This window comes from Procambarus clarkii, chromosome 26, assembly GCF_040958095.1.
Source record: "Procambarus clarkii isolate CNS0578487 chromosome 26, FALCON_Pclarkii_2.0, whole genome shotgun sequence".
NCBI classification, from domain to species: domain Eukaryota; kingdom Metazoa; phylum Arthropoda; class Malacostraca; order Decapoda; family Cambaridae; genus Procambarus; species Procambarus clarkii.
Genome location: NC_091175.1, coordinates 6,693,477 through 6,703,497, shown reverse-complemented (window position 1 = coordinate 6,703,497; position 10,021 = coordinate 6,693,477).

The following is a 10,021-nucleotide window of genomic DNA, read 5'->3' as shown; positions in this document are numbered from 1 at the left end:
GTACTCACCTAATATAGTGTGTGTGTGTGTGTGTGTGTATTTACTATCTGTGCCTGCAGAATCGTGTTGCTAGCTCTTGGGCCCGGCCTTTTCAACCGTCGTTTGTCTAACGTACTCACTCCCGACCTTTTTTCCTCTATCGTATCTACTACATATATTTGTCTCTCTCATGCACGCGTGTCCTCTCGAAATGAAGGCTGGAGCAGCTGTCTAACTTCCAGGTACATATTTACTGCTAGGTGAACAGATGCATTAGGTGAAAAAAACTGTACATTTGTTTCTGTCTCGGCCGGGAATCGAACCCTGGCCCTTAGGACTACAACCCTCGAGCGCTGTCCACTCGGCCGTGTGTGAATGTGTGATTTAAACACATATGTCTGTATAGGGCGACATATTGAAGAATTGGTCTCACGTAGGTGGTGTTTAGCTGTCTAAATGTCCCCTTATTTAGGTTCCTGTCACACCGTTCCCCTCTGTCTAAACTCTTCGCATTAATCTTACATTGTTTACAAACATCGACATATATAACAACCCCTTTAGTTAGGTCGTTACATAAATAAGAAACAGTATGGGCGCCAGAATATGTTTTTGAGGTACTCCGCTTGTTACACTCTGCCAGTCCGCCTTCACGCCTCTCACTGCGCCTTTGACTCCTGTCTGTTAGGTACTCCCAGTCATGACAGTGTTGTCCCACTAACTCCAGCGTGCCTCTTAAGCCTGTGTTGTAATGTATTGTGAGTTTACCAAAGGCTTTTTTGACAGTCCAGAAATAGGCAGCTTTTCTAACCTCTTCTGTTCTTCCTTATTTTGGTGACGTATTGAGCACGACCAGCGGCCACACCTGCCACACCTGGCGGCCACACCTGCCTCCCCTGACAGCCACACCCACCACCCCCTGACAGCCACACCCACCACCCCTAACAGCCACACCCACCACCCCTGACAGCCACACCTGCCACCCCTGACAGCCACACCCACCACCCCTGACAGCCACACCCACCACCCCTGACAGCCACACCCGCCACCCCTGACAGCCACACCCACCACCCCTGGCAGCCACACCCACCACCCCTGGCAGCACAACTGGTCGGGGGTGGCCAAGAGCCAGGTGTGTGAAGCAGATGGTGATGGTAGAGTTCTTACCAACGGCCAACACACGCCAGTTAAAGCTGCCCTCATCCCTTCGTTATTGTGTCAGTGTTGTGGCGGCCTGGCTCATGCTGCCGCCTCAGTGTTGTTATGCTGCAGTACCCGCAGGCGCCTCTGGCTCTCAGTGTCATACTCTACACTCTTGTGGCTCAGGGGGCGTCTTTGGTTGTGGCTCTTGTGGCTCAGGGGGCGTCTTTGGTTGTGGCTCTTGTGGCTCAGGGGGCGTCTTTGGTTGTGGCTCTTGTGGCTCAGGGGGGGTCTTTGGTTGTGGCTCTTGTGGCTCAGGGGGGGTCTTTGGTTGTGGCTCTTGTGGCTCAGGGGGCGTCTTTGGTTGTGGCTCTTGTGGCTCAGGGGGGGTCTTTGGCCTGACGTTCCCAGACGCTCCCCTCTGTGGTCTGACACTGTCATATATATATATATATATATATATATATATATATATATATATAGAGAGAGAGAGAGAGAGAGAGAGAGAGAGAGAGAGAGAGAGAGAGAGAGAGAGAGAGAGAGAGAGAGAGAGAGAGATAATATATATAATATATATATTATATATATCATTAAGAACTCTATATGACCCGACCAGGATTCGAACCCATGACGTCCAGGATCACCCCCAAACGTACACAGTACCGTGACCACCGACGGCACTATTGGTCATATATATAATATAATATGTATGTGTATGTGCGTGCTTGTGTGTGTGTGTGTGTTCATAGTCCTACCTAGTCACAGAGAACAGTAAGCATGGTACACATGCACAAGCCTCGTCACCCTAGTGTGTGTATCAACCTTTATCCCCTAAACTATCCTTCACTTTCCCTCCCCCCTATGTTCTTCTCGCGCCCTACACTCCTCTACACCTTTCCCTCCCTCCTATGTTCTTCTCGCGCCCTGCACTCCTCTACACCTTTCCCTCCCTCCTATGTTCTTCTCGCGCCCTACACTCCTCTACACCTTTCCCTCTCTCTCTCTCTCTTTACTTTTGTTACGGTGTGATCACGAACATTAATGCTGCCACAGTGGTCACAAGGTTCGGCCATTACTGTAGCAGTGTGACAACACCCCTGTGTTTGTTCCCAGTCTAATAGAGCTGCACCGAGGCTCTGTAGACTCCAGCCTAACCGCCTCAACACAGGCAGTGATGGACTTGCACTCCACAGTGAGGCAATCCTCGTCTTATAGAAAGGCCAAAACATTCTTATAGACTGACCTAACAGGGACCCGCTGTAAGAGCAACGGGCTCACCATAGCTCGTGCTACTAGGAAGTTGTTCCGAGTAGCTGAATCTATAACAACAACATCAATCAATCAACACCCCACTGGAGATGAGTCCCACACTGTGGCTGACCGGCCAGCAAACCTCTCTTGAATCTCCGGCTCCTTCCCCACTGTTAAGTCACTGGAGCTCAACACAGAGACCTTCCTCGCAGATATAAATAGTGAGGATGCCCACCCAAGAGATACCTTGCTCCAGAATACCACAACCCACACTGTCTCCGCTTGGAGTTACACTCTAGGGCCGTCGTTTTCACTCGGACGTCGTGTCTTCTAGACTCTGCCTCCTACTACCTTTCAAATGATTTCCGGTCTTGCCAACAATTCAACGACATTGGTAATATGCCAAGTCAATCCAGTGACATTGGCAACGACCAAGCTGCTCACATACAGCCACGGGAGCGCGCACACAGAGAGAGAGAGCTGGCAGAGAGTAAATAAAGTATAAGAGCGAGAGCAGAGAACACGCCCTGGCCAAACCTCTGCACAGTTAACATGACGGAGTCATCCCAGAATGCTCACAGGCTATGTCCTACCCTCGCTCTCTTTCACTGCTCCTCCCTTCATGCCTCCGTCAGTTTAAAATGCCAACAGATGTAATGAAACAGTAGCTAGTATAGTCTCTTAACACCGTACTCTTAACACCGTACAGGTAGCGAGAGATAAGTTCGTTCCTACCATGAACTGTACCGTCTCGCTCATGTTCTGCCCAGGAGAGTACTGACTTTCCCTCGGCATGAAGAAGACTATTCTTTGCCGCTTCAAGTGCAACATATTGACTTGTCCAGTACTTTAGAATTTAGCTTTTAATGATGGTATACGTTTTTTATCCAATTAGTATTCACCAGTTTAGCTCTTCAGCTTAACTTGTCAGGGAGAGAATTGGACGGTGTGTGTGTGTGTACTCACCTAGTTGTTGTGCTTGCGGGGGTTGAGCTTTGGCTCTTAGGTCAACTGAGTGAGTGTGTGTGTGTGTGTGTGTGTGTGTGTGTGTGTGTGTGTGTGTGTGTGTGTGTGTATGTGTGTGTGTGTGTGTGTGTGTGTGTGTGTGTGTGTGTGTGTATGCGTGTGTGTGTGTGCGTGTGTGTGTGTGTGTGTGTGTGTGTGTGTGTGTGTGTGTGTGTGTGTGTGTGTGTGTGTGTGTGTGTGTGTGTGTGTGTATGTGTGTGTGTGTGTGTGTGTGTGTGTGTGTTTACGTGTGCGCGCCCATAAACAGCAGAACATCTTTGCGCGCCCATAAACAGCTGAACATCTTTGCGCGCCCATAAACAGCTGAACATTTTTGCGCGCCCATAAACAGCTGAACATCTTTGCGCGCCCATAAACAGCTGAACATTTTTGCGCGCCCATAAACAGCTGAACATTTTTGCGCGCCCATAAACAGCTGAACATCTTTGCGCGCCCATAAACAGCTGAACATCTTTGCGCGCCCATAAACAGCTGAACATCTTTGCGCGCCCATAAACAGCAGAACATCTTTGCGCGCCCATAAACAGCTGAACATCTTTGCGCGCCCATAAACAGCTGAACATCTTTGCGCGCCCATAAACAGCTGAACATCTTTGCGCGCCCATAAACAGCTGAACATCTTTGCGCGCCCATAAACAGCTGAACATCTTTGCGCGCCCATAAACAGCTGAACATTTTTGCGCGCCCATAAACAGCTGAACATCTTTGCGCGCCCATAAACAGCTGAACATCTTTGCGCGCCCATAAACAGCTGAACATTTTTGCGCGCCCATAAACAGCTGAACATCTTTGCGCGCCCATAAACAGCTGAACATCTTTGCGCGCCCATAAACAGCTGAACATCTTTGCGCGCCCATAAACAGCTGAACATCTTTGCGCGCCCATAAACAGCTGAACATTTTTGCGCGCCCATAAACAGCTGAACATCTTTGCGGCCCATAAACAGCTGAACATCTTTGCGCGCCCATAAACAGCTGAACATCTTTGCGCGCCCATAAACAGCTGAACATCATCAACCCGCTGGCGAGTGAATTCCGCAAACGTCAAATTATTTCAAAAGAACACAATAATGTATTCAATACCATTACAAGCGGACAGCAGCTTTAAAATAACCCGCCATGTTCAGAGCTTCAACATGGGGGATTTCACGGGAATATAAAAAGCTTCCATACGGAAACATTTAACTATTTTCCATACATATTTATGCTATGATGCGTAGAGATGGAGTAAATATTTAGTGAATAGTTATTCATACTGGTAATGTCTGGTTATCTATAAGATAACCACGAGAGTAAGGAGCCTGGGCCAGTTGTCTCGCCCTGTCCAGGACTCGTACCCAGTACGAGCCCGTTGTGAACTACCACTGTATGTCACGTGTCCTCATTGTGAGCGAGGTTACCTTCACTCTCTACAGCCTTCCATGCACAACTCTGCCAAATCTGTTTGACACCCAGCCTACGCTCATCTGTTGAATCCCATGATCGAGCAACTTCAAGAGCTTCATTAGACATGATATCAGATACCTCGTGTATGTGATCATTGCACAAGATCATTCTCAAATTAAAAAAAAATACAAAAATTACCAAGAGAATTCTAGAGGAGGAAACTCCCCCCTAAACTTTAAGTCCTGTGAGTTTGTGTGTAGTTTGTGTATATTTCTTGAGGGGTCCTGGAGAGGGAGAGGGAGGCTGTGTGTAAAGTTTGCCAGCAGCAACTTTTGATAAAGTGCTTCATTACCCTGTCGCCGGAGATCTCTTTTTTAGCACCTCGCTCGCCGCCTCCACCTTTGCTTTACGCAGTCTCTTATACACAGTCTGCTTTATGGCGTTCAATTCTCCCGGCAAAATAGAGATAGTTGGACACATTTCCTTTCTCCTAATGCCTCTGTTTACCTAGAAGTAAATAAGTACCCGGGAATTCGCGATAACAAGGTTATCGCGAATAACTGAATTCAAACCTAGGTTCACTATGGCCCGTGCTACATGGACATTGCATTCTGAGTAGCTAAATCTAAAATAACAACAGCAGTAAACATCGTGGCTTGCATCTTGGGAAGGTCAGTAGTTGATTTAAGGAGACAGCAAGCCAGTCCCCGATAATGGGAATCAAACCCAAAAAGAATATGTTAATGTCAGCCCTGTGTGAGCAGGGCTACAACTTCCATTTTCTATAATCACCAGTGAACAGTTGATACCTTAAAGGGTAAACTGAACAAACTCGCGCAACATTCCTGACCTTTTCCACACTGGACAAGACAGATGAGGATAATATGATAACGTATATGCTATGGGATATTAACAAAGTAAATAAAGCAGCATGTTTAAGTTAAAAATAATGCCTGGAGACACACTTGAGTAAGAGGGGTCAGAATTAACCTTTTCAGTGAGTCGTCAATAAATGGAACAGGGTAGACGGAAGTCATTTAACATAATACTGTACACATTTTTTATAATTGTAAGTATTACAATAACAACGTGGGAACTAAGTCAATACATTAATCTAAGAATATTCGGAAGGATCTCGACCCCTGCAAGCACATTTAGGTGTGTACTTCCAGACGAGTACACAAGCTGATCATACACAAACACAACTAGGAAAGTGCACACACACACACACAAACACACACACAAACACACACACAAACACACACACACACACACACACACACACACACACACACACAAACACACACACACACACACACACACACACACAAACACACACACACACACACACACACACACACACACACACACACACACACACACACACACACACACACACACAGAAGTATCGTAATGGATGGATGAAAACAATGGGACGGCAGTGACGTCACGCATAGCCGTTGCATTGAGAAATATGGCGGGCAATTTCAACGTCGCACTTATTCCAAAGGCAGGAAAAAACTATTTTTACCTACTATTACAAAAATATATATTTTGTCCATACTACTACAGAAGGCAGGTTTTATTTGAAGAAATTTATAAAATGTTTACCAAGAACATTTAAAAATGACACTCAAATCAGCGCGGCAGATTCTTATATTTGCAGTTGTCGTAGGCTAGCGCCCAAGGGCCAGATTCACGAAAGCACTTACACAAGCACTTACGAATCTGTACATCTTTCCTCAATCTTTGGCGGCTTTGTTTACAATTATTAAACAGTTAATGAGCTCCGAAGCACCAGGAGGCTGTTTATAACAATAACAACAGTTGATTGGGAAGTTTTCATGCTTGTAAACTGTTTAATAAATGTAACCAAAGCCGTCAAAGATTGAGGAAAGATGTACAGGTTCGTAACTGCTTGCGTAAATGCTTTCGTGAATCTGGCCCCAGCCTTTCCTGGTGAGAAAGCCAACATATTTTGTGATTTTCATCCTTATGCTAAACAATTTCCAGTTATTAACTTTAACCAACAGTAAAAGTGGCGAGTGAACTTTAAAAGATCTATCAACACAGCTATTATATTAATTAATTAATAGTAATAATACTGTAATCAATTCTTATTATAGTGTTTAGACAGTAGGATATTTATAATTTTGTTTATAAATCCACAATTACCGTCATTATGATGATCAAAAGTTTGAGAATTTCTGTTGCTATGGTTTTGCCTTTATGACTGCGGAGCTGCTCACCTTTCAATGACAGGTCAATTCTAAGTTTATTATTTCTTTTCAACGTTCTCTCAAAGCCGTGTATCGGTATGTTAACCTTAGTTTAGCCATCAATAAATAAACTTTTTCAATAAATAAATTTCTGATAATTGGCTTTTACTTATAAATCCCTATAATTAACAATGTTTATATTTTCTCTGGCTATTATTATCTAATAAAAATATCAACCTTATTATTACGTATATATAAAGTTATTACAAAATGTTTTTAAGCATCTGGCATCATCGAGTCCAGAAATATTTAAGCAAAATATTAATACCGACTTAATTTTTTGCACGTTTCTGCTCATCTATAATTAAGAAATTCCCTTTAATTATACCAGAGAAAAAAAACGCAAAAAAATAAGGGCTAACTCTTTATCTAAATTTGAGGACCTTATATCAGTCTCAGAATAATATTATGAAATGCTGTATATCCAAGGTTATATATATGTTTTTTTCTTTACTATTTTGCTCCATATATTCCAGATTTGTAACCGTTATTTGAAAAGAAGAAACTCATAAAAAATCTAATAAGTTTAGAATGGTTTAGAATGGTGTTCTTTACATAACAATTCCCTAGATACGCTGAGCGTGACTGATGGCTTTGTAATATAAATACTTAATATATACCTATATATTAATTATTTTTATTTTGAAGAATGAAAATGGATGCAGTTTTATTTGTATTGTTTATCAAACACAAGTTTGTTCGTTTTTAACATGAAAATTATAACACAAAAATCTAAAATTCTTCGGGAAGCTGGGATCTTCAGGTCGCCTGGTCTTCCATTGGTTAACATGGACGAGAACATTGTTTTCACAACGAAATATTTGCCGAACGAAGGGAAAAAGCTTGTGTAAAAGAAAGTGATACTCTCATCACTTTCTAGCAATTTGCGGCATCTCCGAAAATATTCAGCCACCCCCTGAATCTCATTCCAGTTTTCTTTAATCCGGAAATTTCATGAATATTTTGTGGTGTGGAATAAGAAAGGCAGTCTGTTTAGGTCGGTCTGTGATAGCGAGCCCTAATGTAGGCACCTTTTTAATCATTACAAAAAATGCGCAGCCTGAAGATATATTTTGCCCTGTAAGATACTACACACATATTCGCCTATGCTCTATCTTGAGGTTATCTTGAGATGATTTCGGGGCTTTTTAGTGTCACCGCGGCCCGGTCCTCGACCAGGCCTCCACCCCCAGGAAGCAGCCCGTGACAGCTGACTAATACCCAGGTACCTATTTTACTGCTAGGTAACAGGGGCATAGGGTGAAAGAAACTCTGCCCATTGTTTCTCGCCGGCACCTGGGATCGAACCCAGGACCACAGGATCACAAGTCCAGCGTGCTGTCTGCTCGGCCGACCGACTCTATGTAGGGGGTCTGTAGCACAGTGGTCGGCGAAGCATATCCCCTAACAAAAAGGACCCGAGTTGAATTCCCTCACTAGACAGAAACGTTTGAGCACGTTTCCTAACACACAATGCCTTTTTACACCTAGCTGTAAAAAAATACATGAGCCAATCATGTGTTGCGGGGTTCATCCTGGGAAATGTTAGTCATTTCTGTCGCTATTCTAACCCCTGGGGGAACACTATGAGCCTTACACAATTCCTCTACTTGACAATGGTAAACTAGTGTTTAAATTCTAATCTTCCCCGTTTCTTCTCGACTGCTATAACGGAATTCACAAATATAGCACTAGGATTTTAATAGCTCCAGACTCGGACTCTGCTTTAGGTGAAAACGTCGTGCATATAAAAGACCATAAATTGTGGAACAGCCTCCCAAACGTAACAAAATACTCTTACAGTATTTAGATAATTTAAGACCCAAAAACTAGCATAACTAATATGCAATAGTCAATTCAAATGGCATATATATATTGCTGTAATAATAAAAACTTATATCAGTCACTTATACCATTGTAATCTAATTAATAACTTTTCTGCGAACAAGTCCGCTATAGCTATATGTACGATATATTTATATTAATATTCATATTCTCCTTTTTTTGCGTTTAAAACCCCTTTTCCCCTACCTTTGCAAATTAAATTGTGTCTGCTTAGATCATTTGCAGAGGATTTAAATACTAGTACTGTATATTAGTCAGGGATTTATCTATCAGTATTAAGTATTAGCCAGGGATTTATCTACTAGTATTAAGTATTAGCCAAGGATTTATCTACCAGCATTGCTAGGGATGTATCTACTAGTATTAATTATTATCCAAGGATGTTATTTTATAAATCTGCATTTCTCTGTAATACGTTAAACAAGGAATCTTGCACAAACGTTTATCACCAAAACACTTTGTATTTTCACCTCTATTGTGTAACACTGTGATTATATATATATATATATATATATATATATATATATATATATATATATATATATATATATATATATATATATATATATAATTTCTTCTAAATAAAAATTATGATAGGATACCGTGTATAATAATTTGTACACAGAATAACAATCTCGAAATTAAGGAATCTTCAATAACGTAGTTATTGCCAGTGACTCATACAGAATCTACGTATAAATTACTAAATAATGCATAAAGGTCTAAGCCAAAACACAATATATGGAAAGCTTATGCAAATTAAGGCCGCCTGATATGAAGCCTAGATTAACATTAATATATTCTGTGGTTACGGAAGTTGCTCATCAACAAGGTACAATAAGAGAGTATAAGCGTGCGTGAGCTGGTCTTGTGGTGAGTAATGACGACCTGATGCAAGGCCATCGACACCATGGAAAAATAAGTCTAAACATTTTTCCATATAACTCGTGCTTTAATTGGTAAACTGTAACATCTTATGATAGGCAAACATAAGCACCAGTGCATATACTCTCCTAACGTTGGGCGGGGGGTTGAGTTCTGACTCCTGGGCCCAAAATCATGAGTTATATGTTCGCAAATAAGCTTGTATATAGAATTTATCCACTGTTTTCTTCCTTA